Below are 24,555 nucleotides of genomic sequence, written 5' to 3'. Positions count from 1 at the left end.
CGGGGTTTTCTCCCGGGCTGGGCTGACGGCCGCGGCCGGGAACTTCGGGAGCGTGCGAGCGCCGGCGGCCGTTCGGGCGGCAGGTATCGGCGGGAGCGGAGCGGGAGCGGTCCCGACGGAGCGCGGCTTGCGCCGGCAGTGGGGAGCGGGGGATGGCGGGGAGGAGGGGGCCGAGCAACCATAGCGCTGCGGGGGACTAGCCGTGCGCTGGGGGCCGCTTTGCCCCATATCCGTCGCCTTTTTCCCYGGTCCGCTCCGCTTGCCGCGGGATGCGGAGACTGCGGGCGGGGCAGGCCGGGCTGATCGGGCAGAGCCGCCCCCTCCCTTTTTCCTTCCCTCCTCTTTCGGCCCCGAGCGGCGGTGGCGGGGCGGGCGGACGGGGGCTGTCAGCGCCGGGGCCGGCAGGGGGCGGCAGCGGCCCCGAGGACGCGCGTCCGCCGCGGCGCCCGGAGGTGGCGGGGGCGAGCGGCTCCGAGCCGCAGCCCCTCCGCCCGGGGCGCGCAGCGCTGGGGGAGCTGGCTCCTCCCTCCCTCCTTTTCCCGCAGCCTTGAGCGCTGGTCCCAGCAAGGCGAGCCGTGCGGGGCTGCTGCTCGCCGCTCGGTTCCAAATCTCTCTCGTAGGCTGCSGGTGCGGGCACTGCCGCGCCCACCGCCTCCGGGACCCGCAGCTCGGGGCACCCCGGCCGGCGCTGCGCCGACTCCCGCTGTCAYGGCCATGCCCGCATCTACCGCGGAATTGAATCACCCGCCTCTGCTGTGGGGCCAGAAAGAGAGGGGTGTTTTTCCCCGAAAACCTCTCCCCATGCCTTTCCCCTACCCGTCGCGTGAGTGCTGCGCGAGGAGAGGCGGTTTCCTAATTTATTTCCTCCCGGAGCACCACTCCTCTCCTGCTGATAACTTCATCTGTTTGCATCTTGGGTTGTTCCTTTCTTCAGCTGTAAGTTAGCAACTGCAGAAAAGTGAGCTAAATAGGCCCCCGCACTGAGGCTGTTGATGCAGAATTACAATGTAGGGGGTGAAATTGAGRAGAACTTTACATCCTAATTTCCCTTCTCTTCAGGATTAGGGTAAAAATAAATGTAGAATCTTCTCATACGGTCTGTTTCTACTGTTTCAAAATAAGGTCGTACCCCTTTCAAGATGTRATGACCTGGCCTCTGATCATTATGCACTGTGATCTTTAAAAAAAAGATTTGTTATTTATAAATTTAGGTCCAAAGTTCTTTTCCTATTATTGTTCTTTTGTAAGGCTTTGATTACAGTACTCTGAAGTCTGAATACATTCAAAAGAGCTATTAACACTGTGATAACATTTTTTAGTGCAGCATTTTTCCACAGGTAAAGATTCCACTGAGTTGAACTTAATCCGTTTTGATGTTAATAGTGTTGTGCAAACATGTGTAGGACTAGAAGGATGGCTGATTGACATAAAGAGAGTTGCTTTGAGGGTTTGTCAGCTTAATGATTGTGATTTTCACCTTCTGAAACAAATCACTGTCAGAGAACAAGTAATAGCCAGCTACAGTAGACATAGGTTAAGGTGCTTTGATTCCAGGAATAACTAGCAAGAAGCTGGATTGGTATGTTTTTTTTACTTCTCGTGAAGCTATCCAAGACCCATTTTTAATTAAAATTATATCATCTATATTTTAAAGCACATGTATTGATCTACTTAGCTTTACGGCCTCCTTTTCTGTCTGCTATCATGGGTGCTTCCAGAGTGTTAAAGAAATGCAACAAGCGTGGTTCTACCAAACTTAGCATTCAGCAAATTCTCATAAGCTTGCGTATGTCCAGTCCTGCAGAGAYTGAAATGAGAAAATGCTTCTTTAAGACAGACTGAAAGGAAAACTGCATCCTTTGGTGTCATGCTGTTTTGAACAGCAGAAAAATTGAGTCCCTAAGCTATAGAGCCAACCAGTTAGAGAACAGAAGCAGTTTTGTGGCACCCTGGGTTATGCAGGAGTAGCTCTGGGAGAGTATTCAGAGAAGTATTCTGCTTCAGCTGCTGCTCTCCTCCTTTACAAGTTTCCATTTCTGCTGGCCATGCTGCTTTCTGTCTGGTCTTGACCTCTTGGTGGGAAGTTGAGCTTCTTTCTCTTGCTTAAATTGCAACATTCTGCTGAATGAGGGTTTCATTACCTTAGGGTTTAGAAAATGACCTACCCTTCAGCATTTTCAGAGCTTATGGATCTCGAAGTTTCTATCAACAGTTTRTGCCTGTGGCAGATGAGCTTTCATTGTAAAAATATCATTTAAATGTCCTAGACAAGACTTTCAAAAATACACATATTCTCTCTGCACAAATGTCGATAGTGGAGAAGAGGGGGAGTTCAAACTTCTTAACATCCAGGGCTTTGTGGAATAAGCTTCCAGGCTTCATTCATTTGGAAAAAGTCCTTTTGTTCCCCTTGTACTTTGATAATTTTCCAGGAACGGCAGTCAATTTATAAGAAATTTTTAAATTCAAGAAGCAAACAAAGGTAGCACTCTGAGGCTAGTTTGGCTTCTTGATATCTTAAAGAGGTTTCAGCGATAACAGTAAAGAGCTCCTGTTTATTTAGAGAGGGTAACCTGAAGAATAATTGCATTTCGTCTTGTAGTCAACATGATCTGAATCAGTTTGTGAGTTGGGATATAGGCAGAATATTCAATTTTCATGGGACCAGCTCCCAAGTCATGCCTTTGAAGATGAAGAATGTGGGTCATAGGTGGAGAGTAGAAAAGTGTTCGGGGAAAGTACAGACATGTAAACAAGGTAATATGGGTTGTGATAAATAATTTGGACTTATGTTTTTGAAGTCAATGTTCAAAAAATGAAACTACATCTATAAGCAATACTTAAAATATGTGACAAGGCAAAACCCCTTTTTTGTAGTTGTTGCTTGTGGAGTTCCTTTCTGAACTGGTGTTTACTTTGGGCGTTAATCTGGGAAGCATGTTTCAGTACAGAAGATTGATCTATTTAAGCATTAAAACAGGAGGCAGCAAAATAAAATGAAATGATGATAGGTGTACCTGTAACATGGATGAGAGCTATGAAGGTATTTGCTGGCAGAAAAAGGATCTAAATGTTTTACATTTTTAATAGCTGTCTGTAATGTGTAGCATTACTGTAATTATTGAGAGAGGAAGTTTTCTACATTTTGCTGTGTGTAAATTTCAGTAGGTTAAAAGTAATTTTATTAAACATTGTAGTGTGTAACATATTTGCCATTAGATATTTCTAAAGCAAGATTGAATGCTTTCCTGAGGAAGATGTAGTAAGTCAAAGTGTGGTTTCCTTCTGGAACTGGTCTTAAGTAGAAGGGACTKAGAAGAGGGCATGTGGGCTGTCTTCCTCATTACAAACAAAATTAACTCAAAGAAAAGTGTTGGAAAACTGTTTATTGTATACTCACACAATGGCTGGACAGAAGAAAGAGGATGGGAGCAAGAAAAGGGGATGTGAAAGCGTGTGATTGTTGTAGCCTGGGCTATACAAGAAGTCAGACTGSATCATAAGGGGTTATTTCTGGCCTTCTGATTTGAAAGCAGACTACTTTTAACTCTAAGAGTGTTAGACTTWATAATAAACTGCCACACTTCTGTTTTTTAAGACACAAAATCAAAGTTAAATGAYTCAGTGTAGGGTTTTTTCTCTTCCTATTTGTAAGGGTGTTCACATTTTAAAAATGCTTATCACTTTAGCACAGTTCAATTTCACTTATCTGGTTTTCTAATTTATTCAGTAGGATAGTTTTTTTGGTGTAATTTGACTCTGAATTACTCCCTTTCAGGTAAGGAAGATATTGAGCTGTTATCCAGTTGTCATAGTTGATTGCACTCTACAAATCTTCAAGATTCCTACTGGAGTGAAAGGTAATTTGTGATTTATTTTTTTAGATCAGAACATTCACTGTATGAATTTTCTAAATAGGAAAAATTCTGTGTTCTGTTTTAACTTCTCAGTTATTTTGGCTGTTGATGAGATAAATTTCCATGACTTGAATTGTCAGTTTTGTAATATTGCATAGGAAAGAACGTCTTCATGATATACTAACTATTTGGACTTCTACTTAAGAAGTTTGTGAAGGTAATTTTAATTCACCTTACCTCTGAGCGTTTTGTAAAGATTTACAGACTAGGTGAAGGCCATATCAACAGAATATTGATTCATTACTATTGGGTAATCCAAAAATAGCTGTTCTGTTTGGCTGGTGAAATGAGGAGAGTAAGTTGCATATGTAGTATGAGATTATAGACTTGTGTGTACTGCAGGTGGGACAGCTCAGCAAGAATGCAGGTTTACTTATTTTTACAGACTTAGGGGGAAAAAAGGTTTGTTTCAGTTGCAGTAGTGTCTGAYGTTTTAGTGGTGCTATACAAACACTGTTGCATTATGGCAGCTCTGGGAGTTGGTGTTGTAAAGGAGAATGTCAGATGCCGACCCTTTGCTCTGCACATCACAGCCTCCTTTGACGGCATATGTTTCATGACTGCACTAAATATGGGATGCATTGAAGGTTTGACTTGAGTGAAGTTGGCCTCTTGTGTAAAAACTGATTGGCTCTGCAGATTCTCAGAAGCAGGTAGTAGTATTTTGCTTTTGTGTTTCTTTGGTTGGATTTATTTCTTTTCTAAAGAGGATAAGGTACTAGTACTGTTCATCTCTGCAGTGCTTTAATTAATAGTAGCATGACTCTTCTTGGGAAGGCAACTTGCAGGAAGATCCTCTTTTAAAACTGGTGACTTTTGTCAGTGTCTAGAGGGTTAACTGGGTGTTGTACTTGATATTGTATCTACCATGSTGCTCATATTTGTCTCGGTTAGTCCTTCTGTATTCTTTCTGAAGGGCGTGATAAAGCCTGTCTTACAGCTTACCTAAGTCATGCAGCCTCTGTGCTCTGTAAGGTCATTGTTACAAGATCTTGCCATTGAATAGTAAAGTGGGGTTAGCTAAGGACAGTTTAAAGACAACTGTGGATTGTCGTGGTCCACTACGTTTGAATCTTCCCTTTTACTTTTAACATTGTCTGTGTGGTTTTCTGTTTGCAGAGCAGTAGCTCTGGAGARCTGTTCTGTAGGAAAAGATGTTCAATAACCAGAAAATAAAAATAGACTAAAAAAAAAAAAGGCATAGACTCTCTGAAAGATCAGTTTCATCTGAAATTGCTTGCACTGATGACAAAGCAGACTTTAACCAAATATTTATTGTTGAAATTACTYTCTAATTAGTAGTGTTGTACAGCTAAATGTAACACTAGATTTTACTATAATTTGCTGCTATCCCATTACTGTGGCTAGAGAAGTATAGACTATGACTGTGGTGTTCTTTATAGTGGCCTGGATAAGAAGTTGACTACAACATTTTAAGAACATAGAATGTTATTAAGAGTATGAAAAACTTCTATATGTATTTAAAATGCATGATGTGCTCTCTTACCACAATGGAAAACTGGAACAGCTTTTTCCAATTTGAAATACTCAGTTATCCTGTATATGGGATTTAAAATATATATTCTTAATTCAAGTTTTTAAATTCATACTAGGCAGACCTTTGAATTCTAACTGATTCAGCATGTATCCTCCTACTTCTAAAAATTAAACCAAAATTAAAATCTGGTGATAAAAATGTACTTGGGTTTCACATTTGTTGAAACACTTTTATTGCTTCCAGTTACTCACAAATGCAGGTATTCATCAGTAAAATGTCAGAATGTACTAAGTATGTCCTGTAAACTTCTTTGAACRTTTCAGTTTTGTATTTGAAAGTTTCAATTTCCAAATACAGTGTTTTGTGCTTTACAGACATTATTTGTAAACAATCTATTTGCTGTTTTCCTCAACTGAAAGAAGCTGTTTTATCCCATTTGGCTTCTCCTTTYGAAGTTGAACTTAAAAGCTGTGTTTAAAGAATACTGCAAACTGCTGTTTCATCATCAAGCAATTAAAGAAATATGCTCTGTATATCATTCGTCTTCTCTTAGAGGATTGAATCCTTTTTCTTGTATGGCTTTTTGGGTACTTTTTCTGGTTGGGCATTTCATTATTTGACCACGARTCTGAAATAAACCCAGTGTCTGGAGGAAAACGAGGTTGAGGGAGGGGGCAGAGTAGGGAACCCACAACCAGAACCAAAGTATGTTGTAGCATTAAATTAATTCTTAAGTCCATGTTTGATCTTAAGGTGCTTTGACCCTGCTACAGACAAAACTTGTCAAGTTTTATTGCATATTATGGTCAAAGGGAGCTGCTTGGARCAAGGCTAGATTGCTACATATCAGTGTTACTACTCCTTTACAAACCCCGCTTGTAAGTGATTTCAGTATTAAACCTGTTTTGGACCTCTAATTATTTGATTGGTTAACTTAAGCTGTTGGGTATTTGGCCTCACTTTCATGGTGTGCATTCTTAACTCTGTGTGTGCTTGMGGATATGTTACAGAGAGCAATTAATGCTTAATGAAATTAGTGCACTTAGGTTTATTTTTCCTTCCCCACCCCTCCCCAGCCCTTGTATTTGCTTGTACCCAGACCATTATATTTCCAAGCGTGTTGAAATATTTTCATTCTGAAGGGTAAGACATGTTTCTGGAGGCTGAAATTTCATAATCTCCAGATTTTCTACTGAATTGATTTAAAAGGTGAGGTGAAACACATAGCATATTAAAACATTACAAATTTGGTCCCAGGGACATTTCAGAAAGTAAGGATGCAATTTAAGTTTCATGGCACAACTGCWCAATAATGACTGTGTTGAGGCTGAATAGTCCAAGATTTTTTGGGGAAAAGTTTACGCTGTTACCAGCACTTTGCTCTTGTACTGTAGAAGAAATTAAACTATATAAACATGAAGTTAGGAATCCTGCAACCCTGTGTTATAGGTGAGAAAATTCTTGGAGGAAAGGTGCCTTTTCCAYAGAAATTAAATGAGTTCTATTGCAAGAGAATTCTATGTTTAAAAACTTAATCCAAAGTAAAAATGAAATTGTGCTGCAGAATACAGTAACAAATGACAGTGCTCTGACTTGGGCAGAGTGCCAGGGTGATGTGGTTAATCTAGTTTTAAGAAGCCTCGTATATAATATTGCTGCCCCTTCATACCCTCACATATGCCCACTGGTTTAGCAAGTTTAGTAAAAGGTACATGACCCTGCATTCTACTTTCATCCTTAGACCAACAAACCTTATAAACTCAGTAATCCAGAGTGTTTGCAGTCTTAGCTAGAGACTAGGTATTCAATGTGAGACAATTATCACAGAAGGAAAAGTTTTGCAATTTTAGCCCTAATATGAAAGGATGACTTTAGAAGCTGCTTTACTTCTTGTCTCTGTTGTGTATTCTGGACTTCTGTTCCTTTTGTTTCAAAAACCATAATGAAACTTTATAAAAATACCCACGCRTTAGCTGAAGTGTATTTGGCCTGTGCTGAGTTGTTTGAAAATCTAAGAAATCTAGTCCTCTTTATCATGAGGAATCATGAGATTTGATATACTGGGCTGAGAAGTAAGTTTTATTTACTGCTTGTAATTGGATTGTTAAAAGCTTGTGTGGAAAATGCAAAATAAATTTCCAATATACTGGGGACAAATTCCCTTCAACCATTTTTTCCTTGATAAAAATGCAACTTCTTTGTATTCTGCAGACCTTCTGTTCAGTTTCCCTGAATTTAAATTTAAAAAAAAAAATCTTATGTTGTATTCCAAGGCAACACCCTCTATGAAACTGGTGTTTTACCATAAAATTACTCAKTGGTGCTACATCATGTTTTGGATAAAGGATGAGACGTGCTGTGTGTAGTATATTAACAGTTTGGAATGGGACTAGATTAAAACATTATTTATTGGATGAACTGTTTAGTCACTGTCATGAGCCCTAATTCTCTGGTTTGAGACATCTTGTCTCAATAAACTGTTGAATGATGTGGGAAGATTMATTTGCCTGGTGAAGTTACTTGCAAAAAAAGAGAGGCAAAAAGGCAAGTATATTGTGGTCCACATGTTAAGCTTATTGACGTCAAAATCAACTTGCTTTGTTCTTTTACTACTGCATGATCTTTGCTTGCTTGTAAAGGATACTCACTAAAAAAAATCGGTGGATCATTTCTTTTCAAAAGCTCACAAGGGTGTTCTTGTTTTACTCATTTTAAAAACAAGTCAGTTTTTCTTAAATGGCTTTGGTTAAATGTTCTAAGATTTGAAGTAGTTAAATTCTAAGTGGGTTTTCATGTTGTATTATTCCCAAGGTTAACAACAGTACATGACTCTTGTTAGAAGGCTCAGCATGTAAGCAGTTAAACTAACAGCTCAAGACACAAGTGATTTTATATTGTGTGACTATTTTTGGATCCTTGGTTATGTCAAGGTAAACGCATAAACACTTACTTTGAGAAGAATGTGGTTTTTCTCTGGCTGATTAATTTTGGGTGGTCATTTTTGTTTTTTCTTTTTTAGCCTGCCTAAAACTTTTTTTCAGGTAACTCAGGCAGTGTGTCTGAATGTATGCCCTGGTAAACTGATCATGAAGGTAGCAACTCAAAGGAAAMTAAAGTCAATATTATCAGAGATCCTATTTAATTTAACTTTATTAATAGCTTAAAAGTGGTTTCTGTGGCTTGTCAAATCTTGCTTATTCTTTCATCATACTCCYGTTTTTCAGTATAAAATGGAATAAAGATGATCCATCTGTTTTTAAGAAACAAAGTTGGTTTGTGTGTGGGATGGGTATGGAATTTTTGATTTCTTTCAGAGAAGAGCAGCTTCTGCTGACTGGTTTCAGGGTATTCCTCCCACCAGTTTGTTGTAACCAGTCATATATCTCCAGTTGTCTTTACTGGCACTGTATGTGATTGTGGGGAGACCATGAGACAGCACTGAGACATCCTAAAGAAGGTTTAGGTGCCAATTCTCACCTACAAATTCCCCAATTTAGTGTTCCCATTGGAAAACTCCAAACCATGTCCTGTTCACTTACTTCCCTGCTCCCCCTCCCTTTCACCTGTGGTGGGATATAGAGGAGAATTGGAAGTATGCAGAGATTGTGGTTTGAGATAAGAACAATTTACTGGATATAGCAATGAAATAAGACAATGAGTAGTAACAGCAACAATATTAAAAGGGTGTACAAGGGAGGTGAGCGATTCATGTGTGAGTGATCACCGCATGGAGCCTGTCGAGTACCTGACGGCACCACCACTCTACACAATGTGGAAGGGACTCCTTCCCTTGTCCTCAGAAAATGATGTGAGGTGACATGGAATAATCTTTGTGTCTTGGCCATGTCCCTCTTGGCTACTACAAAAATGAACCCTGTCCTGGCTGGAACTGGGGTGTTACCTCCCCTTACTCCTATACCACTTCTGTCATGCCCAAATCCTACACCTACCAACTCCCTATGTACATATATATGCATACACACAAGCATAGGTATCATTTTGGTTGTCAGTGGCTGTCCCTCCAAGATGTTCATTGAGTTAATTTGGTTAATGCCTTTGGGTTCTATACATCCTAGATGTTTTCCAGGGCAGGAGAGCTGGTGGTTGCAAGCTACAGCAGGAGCTTACGATTGCTGTGTGTGGAGCAGACCATACTCATTGCCCATGTTAGTTATGGCATGCAGTGGCACTGTCATTTAGCAGCCAGTATTATAAAATTCAATGTTACAGACTTTTCTCACCCAAAAATTAAATCTTGAAGTACACATTGTCTTTCCCTGTCCCTCTGCATTACCCACCAACTGCACCAAGGTCCTTGAGCAGTCCTACAGCTGGGTTTGCTTTAGGCAGGACAAATCCAAACCGATATTGCTCAAATGCACCGTGGAGACTTTCTCCCCTTTTACGGTACGTGGGGGTTTTGAGTGGGCAGGCCCAGCTCCATTGGTGGTGACTAAAGCAGGTGGCCTTTGCTAAGTGCASCTCCCATGTGTGAAGGCCCCATCACCCATTTTTTCCAGTGTGGTTTCTAACAGCCTGTTGTACTGTTCATTTTTCCCAGAGGCTGGTACATGACAGGGACTAGGGTGCACCCACTCAATCCTGTGCTCTCTGGCCTAGGTGTTGCAACACCAATTTTGAAATGAGTCCTGATGTCCAACTCAGTTGTCTCAGGGTGCCAGATTGCCACAGGAGGTGCTTTTCCAGGCCCAAGATGGTGTTCTGGGCAGTAACGGGGGGCAAAGGGTATGTATCCTAACTTCCAGGGGTTGTTTCCACCTTTGTAAGCATGTAGCACTTGCCTTGGTGGGTTTTTAGCAGTGTGATGTAATCTATCTACAGGGCCTCCTCATATTTATGTTTAAACCATAGTCCACCATGCCACAGAGGCCTTGCCTTGGCCTGTTTGATTGCAGCCATTTTCACAGTAGTATCCATGGTTACGTCACCCCCTGGATCACAAGCCCAAATGTGTGTTGCATGRCTTCCCTGATGACACGAGGCATGATGGGCCCACCGAGCCAGAAATTCCTCACCTTTGTGTTGCCAGTCCAGATCCATTGGAGACATTTTAATCTTGGCAGCTCAATCCACCTGTCCATTGTGGCAGAATTCTTCGGTAGCCCCACTCTTGCGTATGTGACATACTTTTATGGTCACTTTCTCTACCTAGGCCGTGATGTCTTGCACATTTCAGCAGCTCAGAAGRGTTTCCCTCTGTGCTGCCATTTGACCTTTTTCTGTTAGTCCAGTCACCCCATATCATTTGCTGCCGTCCATGAGTTGGTGTAGAGGTAGAGCATTGGTCATTTCTCTGTTTCAGTGATAWCTAAAGCCAGCTSGATGGCTTTCAGCTTTGTACCCTGACTTGATCCACCTTGTCCTTTAATAGTTTTTGCAGCTTGTTGTGTAGGACTTCATAYGGCAGCTTTCCATTTTCAGTGTGATGTGTGGCAGGAGCTGTCAGTAAAGAGAGTGTGTTGCTTTTCATTTTCTGGTAGTTTATTATGTGGTAGGGCCTCCTCAGCATGTGTTACCTTCTCCTTTGATGATTGTAGTCTGAAATTTTTGCCTTCATGCCAGYGTGTGCTGACTTCCAAGATCCCTGGGTGATTGGGGTTTCCTATTTGAGCTTGCTCTGTGATCAGCACAACCCGCCTACTCCACGTAGTGTCAGTGGCATGATGGGTGGCAGGGAGTTTCCCTTTGAACATCCAGCCCAGTATTGGCACTCAGGGTGCCAGAAGAAGCTGTTCTTCAGTGCCAGTCACTACTGAGACAGCTCAAACTCCTTCACAAGCTGCTGGTTTCTCAGTTGGGGTGTAATAGTCTTGGGATCTTTTGTATCCCCGACTGCAGAAATTATGGGGTTATCCTTGAGTCTCCCTGGGTGCTTTTTGCCAGAGACTCCAGGAAGGACTTCTCTCCCTGGCTACAGTGTAAAGTAAAATACATTTTTCACTTCTTGTTCTTTCATAACTGACCGGAGGGTTACAATCTCCTGTTTAATTAATTCAAAAGCTTGTTGTTGTTCAGGACCCTGCTTGAAATCATTCATTTTCTGGGTCACTTGATTGAGAGGACTTACAATTTGACTGTAATCTGGAATATGCATTGTCCAAAAACCCACAGCGCCTGGGAAAGCTTGTGTTTTCTTCTTGCTGCTTGGTGGGGACATGGCTACTATTTTGTTGACCATATCCGTTTGAATCTGACAATGTTCATCTTGCTGTTTTACTCTTAAAAACTACTTTCCCAAATGCTTTAGATATAGTATTATTTGATAGTTCAAGTACATAACTGGTGCTTGAAAAGCTGTGTGTAAATTCTCTTGCTGAAATTTTTTTGTGTCTTAGTGGCTTGTGTAACTTTCTTGCACAGCAAAACAGCTTGGTTTTCAGAAACAAAGTTGGAAAGTTTTCTAGTGTATATGTCTTTAATAAAATTGAAGAGAAACAAAATCATAAAATAGTTATCTGTCAAAGCAAAGCTTCATGAGTTTTAAATATTCTTATTAGAGCAAGATTCTGCTATAATGGGGATTCCACCTGTACCATTTTTCTAGTTTGCTATTAATAGGGTATTAGCACTTTTTAACAAAAGGCAATTCTGCCATTAGATCTTTCGCAAGCCTAAAGTGGTAATTATTTCTATTTCTCAGTAACAAAGTAAAACTAGGGAATTTTTTCTTTAAACATATGTTTGCAGAGCATTATTGGCCTGAAATGGTACGTAAATTATGCTAGCCTAGAGGGAATATGTACTGCTGTAGGAATGAATTGGAACTGGAGATACTTGGGACGTTTTTGACTAGGATTCATTRTCTCTTTGGAGAACTTAGAGTTTGGCTTTTGTACCTTTCATAGCTATYTTGTATGTGCAAACATTTGAATAGCAAATTCAGTCACTAGGTAATAATTCTTTTTTCTTCAATACTAAATTTGAGCTAATTGAAKTCATGATGTCAGTGGGCAGCTTTATGTTCGTGGATCACGCAAGGCTCACCTATTTGCTCCTGTTGTGGAACCTTTAAGAAGAAGAATGCACTTAGGAGGCTGAGGATATCTAGTCTGTRGGCAGACTGTTTTAAACAACAGAAGTTGAGTTTTCATTTTCAGCAGTAGGTGTACTGTTGTATGGTTTCTTTTCCCTCTCCTCTGTTTCAGTTTATGCTCTAAAGGTATGGTTCTCTGTATTTTCTCTCCCCTTCATCCTTTCWGCTCCAACCAAATGCTGTGTAACCTCCCCACTTGATTTTCTTCTGTTCTGTCTTTTTTTGGTCTCCCTTTGAATTAAAGTAAACACTGCTGTTGTTTACAAAGTTCCGTGCTGCTGAAGAATTGAAGATGGCTTTCGCTCTGCTGGTCATCACTAAAGAAACATTTGTAGTGAGTTGAGAGTGGTCTGATGGTTACATGCTGTGAAGTTATGCAAAACTTTTTGTCTCTGATGGGAGCTGTAAAACGTTACTTGATCCACAGCTGGATTTTTAAAATGCTACACTATTTTAGTATGGAAGGCTTCTTGTTGCTTTGTGTGAAAGTGATCACATTTAGGGCTTTAGCTGAAATTGAAGTCACTTCAGAATACTTGTGTTAAAAATAGGCAACATAACTATTGCTGCAACGAGTTAATCTAATACAGAACTTATATCAACATGATAGCAACATAAAGACCATTATATAGAATCAAGCTAAGCCGAATATGCTGCCATATTCGTTTAGTGCTTCTGACCTTTTCTTTTGAAAACAGCTGTTGCTCTTTTTACCCTCCAAGACCAAGGGAGATGCCTGATTAGCTATTAAGGTGTGTCTTACTTTGCATGAAAAATCTTTCTGTTTATAGTCCCGTCTTTGTACTTGAAAAGAACTGCCATAGGCTGCACTTACTTTACAATAGTATGCATCAATTCACATGACAGAACTGTCTTTGCTGATACCCTGAAGGGCTGGTAATTCTGCAAAGGGCTGAAGTATGCTGCAAGAGTTTTACCAAAAATTCAGTACTTTTCAGCCAAGAGAGTGCATTATATTCAGTTTTCAAGTTTGATCCACTGATTTGATTGTAGCTAGTTTTTTGAAAAATTTTTATGCTTTTTTTGTGTTGGTGCCCTTCTTCAGAACATGCTTGCRAATTTTAATGTAGAAGCTTTGAGGAACTGAGCAGAGAGATCATCTCAAACTCTTAGCGTGCTGTTATGCATGGAGAAGTGATAGCAAGGGAAAAGTCATTGTCTGTAGAGYRCATAGTTACRGTGGCTTTGAATTCCAYTAACTTTCCATTTTTGATTGCTAAAGAAGGCTTAACTTTTGGGGTGAGAATTAAAAGAAAAGGAGGAATCTAAAGTTGTCCTTTTTTCCTTGGCTCACCTATGCTTTTTGTTCTGCAGTCTTTGGTACCCTGTTAGGATAAGATGTACTTCTTTCACGTAATGGGTTAATGCTGGTTGGGCTTTTTGGCTATTTTTTCAAGCTTAATGGTGCAAGTGGTGACATTAAAGGACTGACTAGGGCGTAGATACTGAATAGCATAAAGAGAAAGGAAGAAATAATCAGATTTGCAGTCTGAAGTAASACAGCATTGCTGTGAGTTTGTGCTCTCAAGGTGTTAGAGACAGCGTAGCAATGTATGAGCAGTAAGATACTGATTTGTTTCCTGTGAATGTTTTTTATTTCCTCTTAATATAGGGGGATTTTGACTTAAAYATTTAACTTGGTCTATAAAGTTAAAATATTTCTGAAACATCTTCACTGATTAATGTTGCAGTTCACTTGATGCTCCTGTTTTTCTTGCGTATAATTAGTGGAATTAATCTCTTCTGATTATGATACTMTCATTGCCTACAGGAATACCATATTTTTAAACTGACCTTTCAGTTAAAGAAGTTCTTGCATCAAAATGGTTAGTTACAGTGATTTTCTAAAGTCATTGCTAGCAGTTCASACAAGGCAGGATGTTGAAATAAAGCAGTAGATAGACAGGTGAAAAAATACCTTTTTGAGAGGAATTTAATACAGTGAAAATGATGATATTTTATCCCAAAAATGTAGAGATGGATGCGTTAAGGGATTTCTGAATGTTTTATAATTATTTTCTTTTTGGTGGTCTTGTGACTATATTATCGATGTTGCTCTGTTGCTTACATAAACTTAGGAGACTAGATTGTTGTTAAGTATGAGGTATCTCCTGACCTTTCAGGAAAGGTTGAGATAAGGTTGAGAGTTCTACATCAAAGCTGCCAAATTCTTGTAGTAAGATGTGAAAGACCCTTTTCTTTTTTCCTTCCCCATAGAGTCTGAAAAATACTGTAACTTKATTGATGTTTTTGCTTTCTCCCAAGTCAAGAAACTCAATTTAGCAGCTTAAGCTCTACAAAGCCTGCAARTGAACTTGTCTGATATATTTGGTCATAGATACTTCTAACATAGTCTACTGAACTTGATACATTCTTCAAAAGAATAATATATGGAAGTTGGTATAGTCAGTTCCCTGGGTGACACCAAAATGCTTTATATGTTGTTTATATGTGAAGTTGTTTCTGTCTAAGCCATCATTGCGTTTCCAAWCTGTCCATTAGTGCTCAGATCAGAAGTAGATGGACTACCCAGCTGTGAGTAAAGGTAACAGTTTGATTTAGTACATGATACTTCTGTTTCCATGCGCAGTGATATGTTCTTTGTTTCCAGGCTTAAGAGTCACTATACCCAGTAAACAGCCACAAATTCTCTGCCTTTGTGACAGAACTACAATTTATGTCATGAGTTATTAACAACCTGACTAATTGTTGCTGCCAAAATTTTAGGATGGCTTGTCTAAAGTTTTGTGTTAAAGTGCATTGATAATCGCTGTGAGCAGACTCCGTTTGAACACTTGCAAAACCAGCAAGAATAGCTGACCAAAACTGTCAAACTAGCAACTCAGGAGATAGAGTTGTTGTTTTTTGTTTTTTGTTTTTTTTTTGTTTGTTTGTTTTTGGTTTTTTTTTTTTTTTTGTTTTTGGTTTTTTTTTTAACTTTTTTTTTTTAAAACTATGCATTAGTTCATACACCTGCAGCAGGCACAGCTTTGTAGCTCTGTGCTTTTATGGTCAGCTAACTGTTCGTATTTTTGAGTTGCAGATTCTTTGGGTTAAAAGCACCAATTAGTTTGCATTCTCAGTGTAATAGTGATGGATGGGGAGGAGGTGGAAGGAACCCAGAATGCAAAACTCCTGAGTCCTGAAAGATGAATAAACTGGATTTAGAGATCCCATCTATCTAATAGTGACTGAAATTGGCTTAAATTGCTAGATTTTCTTCTGCTACCTTAATTGAAAAGCTTTCTAATAAGTGTGGTAATGATGTGGTAAAAGCAAGACATGAGCAGTAGAATTTTTAGGTAATGATTTTTTTTTTTCATGTCTATGAAATACTGTTCCACTCATGTTCTTTCTTTTTCCTCCCTTTATGCTTTTATGCTGCTCTATACAATATTCAGTAATAGTTACAAGTAGCAATATGGGAATAATGCCTTTAAACTGAAACAGGACAGGCGCAGATTAGATATTAAGAAGTCCTTTACTGTATGATGAAGCACTGGAACAGGTGGCGGTTGCCCAAAGATGTTGTGGATGCCCCATCCCTGGAAGTGTTGAAGGCCAGTTGGATTGGGCCCTGAGTGACCTGGTCTAGTGGGAGGTATCCCTGCCCATGGCAGAGGTTTGAAACTTGATGACCTTTAGGTCCCTTCCAACCTAAATAATTCTGTGTATACTGGAATTCTAGCCTCTCTTAGCTAGTGGTAACAAATGTGTTCTTGACCTTCTTGTAATCCTCCTCWGAATTAATTTCAGATTTTTCTGACAGCATCAGACCTTTCAATATTTAAAACTAAGTTGTAGCAGAAAAACTTATGAGACATGATCTTCCATGACTTTTTCATGCTCTGCTTTATCACAAAATATGAGCTTTTTTTCCTGTCACTAATAAATGTTTGTCCTGTCAGTACTTCTTTTTTTTTGGTTTTTTTTTTTTGTTTTTTTAATATTATTCCTTAAGTATACTTGATGCAGAGCTGTCCAAATTATTGCTAGATAAATATTTATTTTGTGTGACTGGTAGGTGCTGACTGAAGAGTTAGTAAGGCAAATAGAATAGGTTACTTATGGGTTTATATTAGACACTCTTCACTAGTTGGGATTTCTTTCCTACCAAACTGGCTTTTCATTTCTACTGTCCTGTAGAAATTAAGCATTATTGAGACCTCTGGACCATTGCTAAATTTGGTTTAAACTGACTATTGAATTTAAACATTGCTAGAGAAAGATAACAAACAGATGAATAGGCAGTATGATTGCATAGGTCCTATTTCTGTAGGAAACCAGGCCAACAACTGCCATGTTTCAAACAACATTCTTGTTGGAGCTCAAAATAATATTTGCCATCCTGTTCCTAACACATGTGATGGTTGATATTTCTTGTTCTCCATTGGATTAGGTTRATAGCTGGTTTTCTGAAGTCTTTAGCCCTTTTGCCTGCTTTTTACTTTTAAGAATGGCTAATACTTTTGGTAAAACTGAGTGTTTGTAGACTGCCTTTTGCTATCAGGCAAATTTTTGCTGCTATTCCATTGTTCATTGAACCATATAACTGTTCAGGTTGGAAAAGGCCTTTAAGATTATTGAACTCAACTGTTGGCTTAGTGGTGGACTTAGCAGTGTTAACCTATGTCCCCAAGCGCAACATCTACAAGTCTTTTAAATACCTCCAGAGAGGGTGACAACCACTTCCGTGGGTAGCCTGTTTCAGTGCCTGGCCATATTTTCAGTGGAGAGATCATCCCTTCTATCCAATCTAAACTCCCCTGGTGCAATTYGAGGCTGTTTTCCTCCTGTTTTACCGGTTGTTACTTGGGAGGCGGACACTTATCTCACTTACAAACTTCTTTTCAAAACCCACGTCAACTGTTTTGCTATATCCTCCCTAAGCTTTTATGTTCACTCTGCTGAATATATCTTGTTTAGCAACAGAAGTCTCTGACGGCTTGTTATGAGTGAAAGGTCTTATTTCCTCCTTCTTTGCGGATAGGAAAAGATGTTAAGTAGCAGAAGGATGTTGCAAGTTAGGGAAAATACAGTCGGGATCGTTACCTTAGTAACACTTAAGTAATTTGCTGCGTATCTTTCAGTACTTGGAAACTCTCCCCTGTTAGACCTAAAAGACAACTGTTTCTTCTTTGAAAGCCTTATTATGAGAGTWAGAGTCTTCTTAAGTGTATTATTTTTGACACATGATTTTCACGTAGTTATTARTATTTCCACATTGTTTTTTCAACAKATCTATTGAGTATGTTGTTAGCTACCCTTAGTTCTCCCTTAATGAGGACGCTTTAGAAATTCTAACCTTGGTTTGAGTAGCATTTTACAAGTATCACTCATGGTAATAAGCTAAATAAATTGCTGCACATTGCCATGCTACAATAAGGAAGCAAGCTTGAGTGCCTCAGCCCTGTACTGTTGTCTGTTACTTGATTCCCTGATGCACAAATTGTGCTACTTTGGTCTTTTAAAGCAACAGAAGCTATCCATCAACTTATATGTATCGAGTTTTCTAATTAACATGTGACTTGGAAAGTTTGTTGCAAACTTCCCTCCTCCTCATTTTAGCCAAGGGCATGCAGTGATTCACTGGTAAACCCCATAATCTTTCGCAGGTATTCCCTTGCTGTTTCCAACCAGGAGAGAACCTGGTACAGCCCAGCAACACCTGCGACCATACACACCAATAAATCCAGCTCTCCAACATGTTTCGAAGTGTTTCATGAGTAACAGGAGACAGAGACCCTCTTAGATTCCAAAACTTGTTCTGGTGATTGTCATCTGAGTTGCTAAGAAAGCACAGAGTATGCTTGATCAAATGAACTTTAGTATTCCAGGCAGAAAACTAACTGAGCTTCTTTTAAATGTGGAAGCTGTGCTGTTTCTTTTTCTCTGGCCTTAAACATGTGGGAAMGAAGATCATTTCTAAGCAAAGGGAAAAGGAAATTGTCTCATATTTATTAAATCCTTTTCCTATCAGGAAGTATGCATCAGGATTATATGCTTGGCAAGCAAGAGTACATATTTTGGCACATTTTTCCCTTTGTAAATTTAACAGCCTGCCAGCATTGCAGGCAACACTAGCAGCAGTCTGTGTCCCAGACAGTTTTGATTATAAATCCCAGTCACTGCAGCGGGGCAGAAAGCTCCATGGGAATGGGTGCTATCTGGTCTTCTTGGCTTCTTTTCCTTTTCTAGTGCACTGGGGAAAGAGAGGGTAGGGGTTAGATGGAAAAGGCAAGATTGTTTTCAAGCTTTTGGTACCTCCCTCTGCATCCTAGTTAAATATTCTGTGAATTAAAATCCTGTCTAAATTTGAGGAAAGTCCAGGCTTGTTGTGATGGAACCAATGGTCTGCAATCTAATTGTATCTGAAAGATCTCCAATAAACCATTGTTTGAGTGCGCCAACCCCCAGAAATACAAATGGCATCGCCCACACAGGCATTCCAGAAATTGTGGACACAGTCTTTTCTTGCTTATCAAAGGAAAAGTTAAAGGGTAAATCTCTTTACAAGTTCTGTTGGGACCACAGTGCTGTGAACTTTAATCCTCAGTCAGTGCTYGGACCTGTATTGCTAACTGTGCCATTTGGGGTGACAGTGGCTTCCCCATTTACACAAAAACAGAGGAAAATATAGCAGAGCACAGTTGTTTGCTCTTAAGACTTTCTGTGAGGGTGATGACCGTGCTACTGAAATAACTTAGATGTTTTAAATGAAATAAAACTGAAGTGTGAAGAGAGGCAAATAAGGGGAGATGTTCTTGTATGGGAAACATTCTGAGGAAAAGGTTGGATGTCCAGCTATCCTTCAATTTTCAAGAACAGTTTAGCACCTTTAGTGCTTGTTTTTTTCAGATACCCAAATTGTTTACTTAAGCTGCATAAGGTAGCTAAAGTGTTACGTTAATACAGTTCRCGTGTTAACTTCTTGTTCTTCTAAGTCATTTGAATAGAATACAGTTTTGAAATTTTACAGGAACATTCAATCTACAAATCCATTTTATTGTCATTTTGTGGAATTAATATCAAGAGTAGCAAATCATGGAATTTCATATGCCTTTCCAACTTACATCTTCAAACAATTTTTATTGTACTTAAAACTTGCTTTAAAATGTTYAAAGCATACATATTAAAATCTGGAATATTGCCTTTAATATTAAAGTAAATGTTTTTAGCAGATGGGAAATATATAAAAATATTTTGAATAATTTTTGGATTGTAAACTGATTTTATGGATCAGTTAAGTTATATGTTTGGGTTTTGGTTAAAATGTGATTTTTTTTYYKGRAWKRWTTTTTTTTTCTGGAATGATTTTTTTTAAAGTCAGTTTTTTTCTAACACTAAGGAGATTAACTTACCATTTTAAGAAAAAAATGGAAGCTTATGTACTTACATTCTTTTTAACTTCATGTAAGCTATGTATTGCAGTCTATTTTTATGGCAGGTAAATTTCCTATCTACCTATTTGGTTGTGCAAAATGCCTGACAAAAATTGTTGGTGCTCTTAGCTTAGTTTAATCACATATCTGTTGGTCTGTGGTATGATCTCAAGYGTAGCTTTTAAATTCTGGAACAAGAAAAGCTGAAGTTACAGTGARTKAAAACTTTGGTTACCATGCATGTAGAAGCCACTCTCTGTAATGCAAAGGAATTGTATTAACAAAACAAATTGTTTATTTTTCCTCAAGGGCATACTGAAGTGCTGCCAATAAAAGGACTGTTGAAATAACTGCAGTCGTCCATAGTTTCCTCTATCTACCACATGTGAAGTGTTTTGTATCTTTTTTAGAATCAAGATTTTGAGGGAGACTTTGTCATGAGGATAAAGGAAGGTTTGGTTTTTTTTTTTAAATCTAGCATGAAATCTAAAATTCTAAAATTGAGTTCACAACATCATGAACRTGTCCAAGCTGTTTCTTGAGAATATTTTACAATAATAGGTTTTTCTGTACAGAGCAGTGGATTCCTAAAGCCAGTACCATAACTTGTAGAGGTTAGTCTTTACGTCTAGGTTTGGATCCTGAGTCAAAGATCCTGCATCTCAGTTTTGAGGACTTGRTATTTCACAAGACATTGTAAGCATAGGCAAGGAAAAAAATTTGTTACTATTTGCCTTAATTGTATCATATAGATCAATCACTGAATTGGAATTAATGAGCAGCAGTGTGTTCTTGTTGATTTCATAGACTAAGTCTCTATGGTGTGTATAGCATGAAAACAAAGGTTTGATTACTTGTAATTCCTTTAGCAGCAATTCTTTATTTAGGAAACTTCTGCYGCTGTACACACTTCTTTATTCCCTCTTTTCCTTACCACATAAAGAAACTTCTGCTTCAGCTTTCTTTGCACATCCTACAGAGGGATTGTCCCTTTTTTATTTCCATTAGTTTAGGTGGCTTCTTCTCAAACCACGTAGCTGAAGTAGTTCATTTTAGATAGCAGCTGGGAAGTCACATATTAAACCAAAACTGGAATGAGCAGCTGTAGCTTTACTAAGTGGTACCCAATATCCTTCTTCCCGGTATAGAACTGCTGTTCATTCAGTTTGTTAAAAATTAACTTGGTTAGGAATGGGCACATTTGATGTGCACTGCAATGAAAAGTTGAATGAAGGAGCATTGTAAACATATTTTTGTAGGTACCACATGGGGCAAAATTTAACTGGATGAATATCATAATTTAAAAAATKGTGCTAGCTTGTCTACCAATTCAATCGTGTACCTGTTTGGTATTCCTGAATGAAAGTAACAATACTCGTTGCTTTAATAAGTGTCAAAAACAGCTCTTCGAAATTATTACTGAAAATACGTTATTCCTATGATATAGTTCTGGCTAAGCTGCAAAGATCTTAATGACTGACAGATTGTGGAGAACAGTTTAAACACTTAAAGAATGAGCCTATGGCTGAGAAGTACTGGCAAGTTTTAGATATTGCAGATATCAAGAAGAGTGTTGAAGGGAAATGCACATGTCATACAATAGTTTTAAAGATATATATGTATGCCCTGAGTCTGTGTAAAATGCAGGTAGCTGATGGCAACAGTTCAGTTCAGTGTAATTGTAAACAGCAGGACAGCTGTAAGAGGATGAAGAATTTATAGTATAGCTTTGTACTGTAATTGCAAGCTTAATTTCTGCTTAAGCAGAGGAATGTCTCCTGAGGCACTTCAGGAGGTTCAAGTGAAACAATTCACAGGGAATTTAGCAGTAGCTGAAAACCAACTAACTTCTTGTTTTGTTCCAGTAGTAGTAGTAGCAGCCTGCTTGCTTTCTCTACCCACCCTCTTCCCCCTAAAAGAATTAGGTTTAATTGAAAGGCTTAGTTTAAACCCCTGTGAGGGCTCATTGGAATGATTATACAAAAATTTGCCAAACAGCTAGGTTTTATAACCAAAAGTTAGTGTTGTGGGCAAAGTCATAGTTTTAATATTTTTTGAAAGGAGGAGGTGTAAACAAAATTTGCTTTTGTTATATGCTTTGCTTAATAGTTTTTGTCACTGAATTAATCTGTTGGTGGGACCGATAAGGGCRGCAAAACCTCAGTCTAAAACCAAAGGATAGGATTCTCTGGGTGGAGGTTCTGTTTTGTCTGCTTTGTCACAAAGGCTGCCTGAGTGGCTGAGGTGCTGAGGGTGCTGATGCTGACTGTGGTCTGCAGCCCACTCCTCTGCCTCTGCCTCCTTCCCTGTCCTGTCCTGGCATTTATTTTGATGAGGGAGGGTAAGACAACTGTGTGTTGTTGCAATAACTCTCTGTTGCGAAAGGCAGAGGCAAGCTAGAGCAAAGCTTAATTCCTGCAGTATCCTTATCTGTTTCTCTTCTGGTTGAAGGTGGTCAGATTCCTGGGAAACTGTCTGAGGTTGGGCATTTGGACAGAGAGAAGTCAGGAGCACAGTGACAGTGGTGAGGCTGGGGATGTCACTGGAACTCCTAAACTGTGGAATAAAAGATGGAAGTTGGAACTGATATTGTTGCTGCTGCAAAAATGAATTCAACTGGAAAAAGCTAGTTTTCTCAGTACTCTTGGGAAACCTTTAATTTGTGCTGCCCTGTCCCTAAAATTTCAAATTAATTAAATGGCTAATGGTATTACTCAGTAATGTGACTGGTGCCTCCTAACAGAATAGACAAAAACTAAGTATCAGCTATGTTTAAAAGTGTCTGTAATTTGCTTTTGAAAATGTATTCATAATAAGTGATATCATGTGTATCCTCTGATAGTTTTTTTTTTTTAAATAACCTTTCTTTTGATTCTTTGGATTATCAGGATGTTAGAAATAGGACAAAAGGTTGAAGGAACCTTGAAAAGCTTTAATGTTTCAATAAAGTGTACAAAACTTAAAGTGAAGGTAATTTGAGAAATGTAGTGCTTGACCTATGATACTGCTCTAGTTTGCAGTTAGAATTGGAGGAACTAGCCAAACCAGTAAATCCACTGTGTAAAAAACAGTATTCAGGAAAAAGACCYTCAACAAATGCTTTATAAATTAAATAAATATGTTAACTACCATGAAAGTCATCAGTTTCTCCAAACTATGTCAATGCAGAGTAACCAGTCTAATACTGAAACAAAGATGGTTGTGTTGTGGCAATAGAAAACTTTTTAATAAAGAATTCATTTATCAAATTTGCTTCTTTCTAGTATTTCTGAAGGCATGAAATACTCACCTTTAAGACTGTTTCCTATTTATTTTATGGTACAACCATTGGAAAAGAATTTATCATTAGCATTTATCATTCGTTGTACCTGACATGTTACTTGGATGCCAGTCTYGGAGTTGCCCTGACAATGAGTTCTGAGATGATCAAATGTATCTCCTATAACTTTTAGTGCGTGTAGTGTCATAGAAAGGCTTTTCTCAGTTTATGGAATACAGTCTGCTTCAAACTGGAACTGATTATATGCTTACATTAGATTCCAAATACAGCCACGGCTTAGAGATATYGACAGGTCAGTCATTGAAAAGTAAGGTGCTGTATATCCCCGGATAAAACAAGTTTTCCTTGAAAATTTTATTCCCGTGGAATAACTTTCTCATTGTTGTGTGTAGTCAGATGCAAATGGTTTTATTATGTCAGTCTATTAGAATTTTGAAAAGTGGATTAGGGGATTCTCTCTTGAGTATGGGTCAGTCTTTTCTTTTTTTCCCTTATAACAACTATTCCTTTAATTATCCTGAAATTTCCAGAAATAGCCATGATTTTAAATGGGCATTGAAATGGACCTGATTTAGGAGTCAGTAGGAAACTAAATTGTTCCTATCTGTTGTCCTAAAGTAGTACTGTTAAAGTGACAGTAAACTTCATTGCCCTGTGATTTCCCAACAAAGTTTTTKTTTGCTGAGTAACGAGGAGCTGCACACTCTTTCTAGAGGGGGAAGCATCACTGGTAATTCATGAGTGGGAGTGCTGAGTGCAGTGTATCCACATGGATTCACTGCCATCTCAGGATGATGCTTGGTGTCCCTATGATTCAGGTGACTGTGTTTGCCATTGTGATAGCTTGATATTGATAAATTAGTTTGGAAGGGGACCCACATCTAGGCTGCCAGAAGATACATTTACTATAATTGCAGATTGGGAATATAATATAAATTATTGCTCAAGGGGTAAAGTGGAGTCAGTTTTTGTAAGTCTTATTTATATAAATATAACTTGTCTTATGCTTAAGTCCATAGAGTATATTTGAAAAACAACATTATATTTCAGACTTAATTTTGAAACTGAAGGCTTCTATAGAAGTGACAACTGGCAGTTTCTGGGAATTTATACTGTTCTGTGTTAAATACCTGTATAAGGTGTGTGTAGTGAGGGACATTGTCATCAGTGCTTTCTGATAGGAAASAGCTTGTAGATTGCGGAGGTAGCAGGGGCACAATGTTAAAAAATTAACAAACCAGCGATCAAAACCCACCTTTTTTGTGAAGAGAAGCCTGATAGCCTAATTTTGTGGATGAGATTGTTTCAGTGGATTTTTGTGTTGCTTCATTTTGTTTAGAATTTACATCTATTAATTGGCAAGTGGCAGAATTACATTTTCAGTGCCTGAGTCCCAAACGTGA

General features: G+C 38.8%; 1 protein-coding gene across 11 annotated transcripts in view; it reads left to right on the top strand.

Annotated features, from left to right (window-relative positions):
• The first annotated feature begins 6 nt into the window (after positions 1-6).
• The window catches only part of EPB41L2 (erythrocyte membrane protein band 4.1 like 2), a 103,899-nt gene continuing 79,350 nt past the window's right edge, over positions 7-24,555 (top strand). For 9 of the 11 annotated variants that reach the window (XM_057364362.1, XM_057364370.1, XM_057364367.1 and 6 more), the window contains exons 1-2: positions 7-83; positions 3,779-3,860. The gene's annotated coding sequence lies outside the window, so the exon portion shown is untranslated. The remainder of the gene's footprint in view (positions 84-3,778; positions 3,861-24,555) is intronic. The other 2 variants (XM_057364371.1, XM_057364361.1) reach the window with 2 other exon arrangements.

This window comes from Malurus melanocephalus, unplaced genomic scaffold (assembly GCF_030028575.1).
Source record: "Malurus melanocephalus ecotype Western Australia unplaced genomic scaffold, MMel_1.1 scaffold_38, whole genome shotgun sequence".
NCBI lineage: Eukaryota > Metazoa > Chordata > Aves > Passeriformes > Maluridae > Malurus > Malurus melanocephalus.
Note: the sequence above shows the minus strand (reverse complement) of the source record. Positions and strands in the feature narration are given on the sequence as shown.